The 6000-nt window shown below is 44.5% G+C and overlaps 1 protein-coding gene across 6 annotated transcripts in view; it reads right to left on the reverse strand.

Annotated features, from left to right (window-relative positions):
• The window catches only part of HHAT (hedgehog acyltransferase), a 334459-nt gene extending 330723 nt beyond the window's left edge, over window positions 1-3736 (reverse strand). For 4 of the 6 annotated variants that reach the window (XM_024751044.1, XM_024751043.1, XM_024751040.1 and 1 more), the window contains exon 1: window positions 3317-3371. The gene's annotated coding sequence lies outside the window, so the exon portion shown is untranslated. Of the gene's footprint in view, window positions 1-3316; window positions 3372-3584; window positions 3649-3681 lie in introns of those variants that run through there. The other 2 variants (XM_024751038.1, XM_024751039.1) reach the window with 2 other exon arrangements.
• Between the last annotated feature and the right edge of the window lie 2264 nt (window positions 3737-6000).

Below are 6000 nucleotides of genomic sequence, written 5' to 3' on the forward strand. Positions count from 1 at the left end.
TTGACTTTGCTTTCTTCCAGAAGCTTTCCTGTTTCAGATTTCACATTTAGATGTATGATGTACCTTAATTTTTGTGTGTGGGGTGAGGTAGATGATCAAAATTCATCTTGTCCATTTGCAATATCCAGTTGGCCCAGCATCATTTACTGAAAAGGCTGTCCTTTCTCCAGAGCACTGCAGTGCCACTTATGTCATAAATCAAGAGACCTCATACATGTGAGCCTGTTTATGAATTCTCTACTCAGTTCCGTGGTCTGTCTAGCACTGTGCCAACACCATGCTGACAAACTACGTACAGTACTATCTATTAGCTTGAGTTTTCCAATTTTGTTCTTTTACTTAGATTTTCTAGAATTTCCAAATATATGTTAAAATTGGCTTACTATTTTTGGAAAAATCTGCTGGGATTTTGATTGGGATTATACTGAATCCACACATTTATTTGCAGAGCAATGACTTACCTTCATTATTTTAAAACTTTAAATTCTCTCAATAATGTTTTACTTTGCAAAGAATTTTTATCACAGATGGGTGTTGAAGTTTATCAAGTAGTTTTTCTCCTTTATTCTGTAACTGTGGTTAAATTATTTATTGATTTTCTAATGTGAGACAAAGTTTACATTCCTGGAATAAATCCAACTTGGTCATGGTTTGCTATCCTATAAATATAGGTATAGGTCGCTAGATTTGATTTACCAATACCCATTTTAGGGCTTTTGCATCTTTTCTGTGAGAGTTTGGACTATAGTTTCTTGTAATCTCCTTATCAAGCTTTAGTAACAAGGTTGTGCTGGCCTTATAAAAGCAGTCAGGGAGTATTCCTTCTTTTTCATTTTTTAAAATGTTTGTAATATTGCACTAGTGACACCACCTAGGCCTGGAAATTCTGCTATGAAAAGATTTTTAATTACATATTTAATTTCTTTATAGATATAGAAGTATACAGATTTTCTAGTTCTTATGTCTTATGAGGTATTTTATTGAAAAAACTTGTCCATTTCATCTGAATTTTCAAATGTATTACCATAAAATTGTTCATAATAACATCTGAAGATTTTTTTAAATGTCTGTAGGATATGTAGTGATAACTCCTTTTTTCTTCCCTGACACTGGTAATACCATATACCATCGGAGGGAGGGGAGGGAAGATGGTCATGCATTATATGACACAAATAAATCCACTATCACTGGAATATTCTCCAGCAGAATTACGCACAGAAGGAGCAAGAGAGGTAGAGCATGTAAACAATCCAGCAATTCTCTCTCAACAGCTTTTATCACCAGAAACAACTGTGCACCTGCGGAAAAGGAGACACAAACTGAAGGAGAAGGGAACAGCCATTAGTAACGCTGTAGGGTGGCCAGCACGAACGTGGAGGAAGAAAAACCACCACTAGCTGGGTTTGTAACCTAGATACCCAGCCCTCCACCCACAAGATGTCCATAGGCAGAATTCAGGAGGCCATGAACTTAAATTTCTTTTCTCGTGTGTCTGTATTTTCACGAACCTCTAACTGAAATTCAGGATTTCATTTGATTGTAAGTGCGAAGAGCAAATCACACTAGTAAGAGCATTTCTGGTGACTGTCACCAATAAGTGTCACAAATTCTGTCACACTACAGTGCAGCTGTTGCAAATACTGCAAAACATCATTACATGGGCATCCCTACTTTGAAATTCTGAGACTTACCTGATGCAGCCCTGAATTTTGTCACTTAATGCAGTAATCAAGAAAAAAAATGCTATTATAAATGTTGGGGGTTTTACACTATTTTGATCACTGTTTCAATATAATTTGTAACTCTAGGTACTTTAAAATGCCTTTTAAAAATTGGCTTCCCCAGACTCCAAAGAAGTCCATGGCACAAAAAAAGGGTAAGGAACCCCTACAAAGAATCAAGGATCTCACCCAAGCCATGGAACTCCCAGGCAACGGTTAAGGAGCACTTCCCTTTGGCCAGGCCCTGGCCTGGAAGAAGACACACAGATGAGTAAGGCCCACCCTGGCTAGTCCCTGACATTACCTTCAGAGTTCCCACCAACATCTAGCCACCCACAAAAATGACTGCTCTCTCTAAAGACTTGGCCTTCACTCTAAGTTAGTCTATATAACTTACTTCCCAAGGAGGGGGCAAAGTAAACAGCAGAGAAAGCATAGGCTTTGACCCAGAAAGAGGAGTGCAAAACCCGATCCCAGCACTTAACTTTCTGTGGCTCTGGCATCTAAGTATTCCTTTCTTCTGCTGTGAAAAGGGCTAACACTAGGTATCCTTCCCAGTTATTGCAAGGTTTAAAAAGAATGGATTTAAAGCACCTGACAAGGACATGGTCCCCATCACTATTAGCTGAATCTTTCAAGTCAGAACTGACTGTTCCTATCCAACACTTAATCACAGTTAGGGCCTGCCACTGAGAAAGGAGGGAGACAAATTATAGGAAAGGTGGAACATGAAGAATGAAAGGGAAAAAAAAAATCATACTTATTCTTCAAATTCCAGTATAAAAACCACCCCCTCCTCAGGAAAGCCTTCCCTCTCCTCTCCTTGTGTTCCCGTAACACTTATCACATGGAAGTAAACGCCTAGCTGTGCGAATGAATGAAGGAGGAATACAAATCAGAAAAGGACAGAAACAGTGAGTCGCACCCCCATATAATGTAAACCACCGAGGATACCAACTGGCTAGACTGACTGCCCTGATCCAAGAGCCACGAAGAAATGAAGCAGCACATTTCTTACCACCAGTGCTATCCATCCTAGTACCTCTCCCGCCCACTTTGTAGGGATTGAGAGGAGGAGGGCCCTTCCACATCAAGACTGATGCCACCTAAAGGCCACAGGTAGAAGAAAAGAGGGAAACTGAGTCCGGAGAGTAGAAAGCAGAAGTCCCTAACTTTGGGGGTCACTGGAGCCGCAGCAGTCAGGCAGGCGCACTTCTAAGATCGCCAAGGGGACCGGCGTCCACACTTCCAGCAACAGTGCCAGAAACTGGGGACGAAGCCAAGGAGGGGGGACGCTGGCAGGGGCGTGAGCGGACTCGGCCGGCCGGGGGGGAACGCAGCCTTGACCCGGGCGCCCGCCCCCCTCCCCCCCCCCCCCCCCGCCCTCGGGCGCGCACGCAGGAACGGGAATTGGAAACAGAAAGCGTATCCGGCGTTTCTTTTCCCTCAACCGAGTCAGTCGAAGCAGAAAGTCAACACCTAACTTCCCGAGGACCCGCTACGATCACCAGCTACCAACCTCCGGGCTGTCCCGGGTGGCGGCAGCGTTGGTGACGCTCACGCGCGCCCCGAGTTCCCAACAACCCTCTCCGCACCTCCGACCCGGCGGCTGCAGCGGCGACGGACTTCCCGGGAAGCCGCCCTCTTCCCCCGGAGCGGCGGTTAGAGAACCAGCCCCGCGCGCGTCCTCGCCGCCGCCGTGCCCGCGCGCGCCGCTCCAGGCCGCCGGGCTCGCAAGCTGGCGGCGCCCCGGGAGCGGTGGCGAGCAGGCCGCGCGGCTGGAGGGGTCCCGCAGGAGGACTGCCCGCCACTCCGCACCCGGAGCGCCTGGCGCCGGCCCGCGGAGCCCCAGCCCCCGCTCACCCGTGGGCCCCGGTGCCTGCGCCCAGCAGCGCACGGACCTCTCCACCCCGTTTGTTAATTGCAGGCCTGGGGCTGCAGGTTTGGGAGCGGAAGTCACCTGAAGTCCAGCCCCAGTGGTCCCCACGTACGTTTTGTACGCGAAAGGAGGTAGCTCGGTGGGGTGGAAAGAGGGCGGGCCTTGCCGCTCTGACGGCTTCTGGAGCTTGCTGTGTGAATTTAGCCCCTGTGAGCCTCCTTGTCCTTCTCTGTAAAGCGGAAATAAGCTTCCCGGCTTTCCTGGAGAATTAGAGTGAAGACCAAATGGGATGAACTTCATGAACTAAAGCAGCTTACAAAGATGATCAGCACTGCAAAATGTGCATCAGTGATTTTGAATAGGTCGTAAAAGAGTGGAAGATCTGAAGCCGCCTTGGACCGTGACTTTATGCCAGGTGTTACTCAGAGGCCTCCAACGCCAAGGCTGCCAGAGTTCCACAGACATACCTGGGCAGGAGAATCACCTGGGCTCTTGTTAAAACCGTTGGCACCTGGATCCCTCTTCAAACCAAAAGAATCAGACTCCCCAGGGGAGGGGTGTTTCAGGTGGTTCTGTGGTCAGGTGAACGTGGACAACTCTGCGTTAGGCAGCAGGAAAATACAGAGGCTGTGCTCAAAGTTTATTCTAGCAGTCATTGAAATAGTCCAGGAGATTATTTTTCTGATCGCAAAATTCTCTGGGAAACCAGAATATAAACTCTCTGAGGACAGGAACTATCTCCTCGTTCAGCTCCCACCATCCGCAGCCCCAACACAGTACAGGATGGTGTTAAGTAAGCAGGTGTAAATAAACTAGTCCCAAGTAGGAGTGCCAGATGTAGCAAATAAAAATACAGGATGCCCAGCTAAAATTGAATCTAGTCTCAGATGAACAATGAATACTATTTTTTAGTATCCGTGTGGCCCATGCAATATTTGGGACATACTGATGCTTTTTTAAAAAAGTATTTGTTGTTTATCTGAAATTCAGATTTAATTGGGCATCCTGTATTTGATCTGGCAACCCTCACCTAAAGGGTTTGGCAGAGGGAGGGACAGAGTAAGAACTCTCACTACTCAGGTAGTGTTAGACTCAGGGACAGGAATGAGATAACTCCTGTGTTATTTCTAAATGACACTATTGGACAATAATGTAGGTTCACTGCCATTTACATTTAACCACTTTCTGCACACACAACATATTCACTGGAAAACACAAATGAAAATAAGGGCAGATTCCATCATAGATAAGTTAGAAACATCAATTAAATAAAAATAGTCAAAATTGAAATGTAAGCAATAGACTGGGGAAAGTACTTGCAGGAACTATGATACAAAGTGTTACTGTTTATTATATATAAATTAAATACAATTAATAAGAAAACATTAGAATGCAATTGTAGATGAGCAAGACACATGAATAAACAATCCACTAAAAAAAAACTAGGATATACAATAAGGACACAAACATACTGAAAGAAGCTCAAAGAAGTGCAAAGTAAAATAACACAATTTTTCACAAAAATAGTTGACAAAAATTAATAAATGACATTAAAGGCTGGCGAGGGTGCTGTGTGACAGCACTTATACACTTTTTAGGTAGGTAAGCGATTTGGCAATATCAAAACCCTTACAATTATGAAAACCCTTAATGTTTAAACCTTTTGATGTTGAATTTTGTTTATGGGAATAAATCCAAAGGAGAGGGCTCCCCTGGTGGCGCAGTGGTTGAGAGTCCGCCTGCCGATGCAGGGGACACAGGTTCATGCCCCGGTCCGGGAAGATCCCAACCATAATGTAGAAAATGCTCTTTACAAACAAAGATTTCAATTTTAATTTATATTGTTTTAATTTATACCATAATAAGGTAAATATAGTATAATGCACCAAAATATACTATAACTGGGGGGGGATATCCTGAAAATTCCCTAATTTTCCAAAAATAAAAAAGTGGAAATTAAAGTAAAACTTATATACTCTGTCATCTATTATACTTGCAACCTCTTAAAATAATGGTTACTATTCATATGTAATATGATCATAACTAAATTTTTTTTTTTTTTGCGGTGCGCGGGGCTGTCACTGTTGTGGCCTCTCCCGTTGCGGAGCACAGGCTCCGGACGCGCAGGCTCAGCGGCCATGGCTCATGGGCCCAGCCCCTCCGCGGGATGTGGGATCCTCTCGGACCGGGGCACGAACCCGTGTCCCCTGCATCGGCAGGCGGACTCTCAACCACTGCGCCACCAGGGAAGCCCTAAATATTTTTTTAAACTTGTGCATGGAAAAATGATTGGAAAGGAAATAAGGTTAAATTTGGGTGGTGGGACTTTATTCTTAATTTTTCCACATTTTTATTAAGCACAAATTAATTTTATAACAGAAAAATCTTAAGGTGATACCC

Source organism: Neophocaena asiaeorientalis, unplaced genomic scaffold (assembly GCF_003031525.2).
Source record: "Neophocaena asiaeorientalis asiaeorientalis breed wild unplaced genomic scaffold, Neophocaena_asiaeorientalis_V1.1 scaffold67, whole genome shotgun sequence".
In the NCBI taxonomy this organism is placed as follows: Eukaryota; Metazoa; Chordata; class Mammalia; order Artiodactyla; family Phocoenidae; genus Neophocaena; species Neophocaena asiaeorientalis.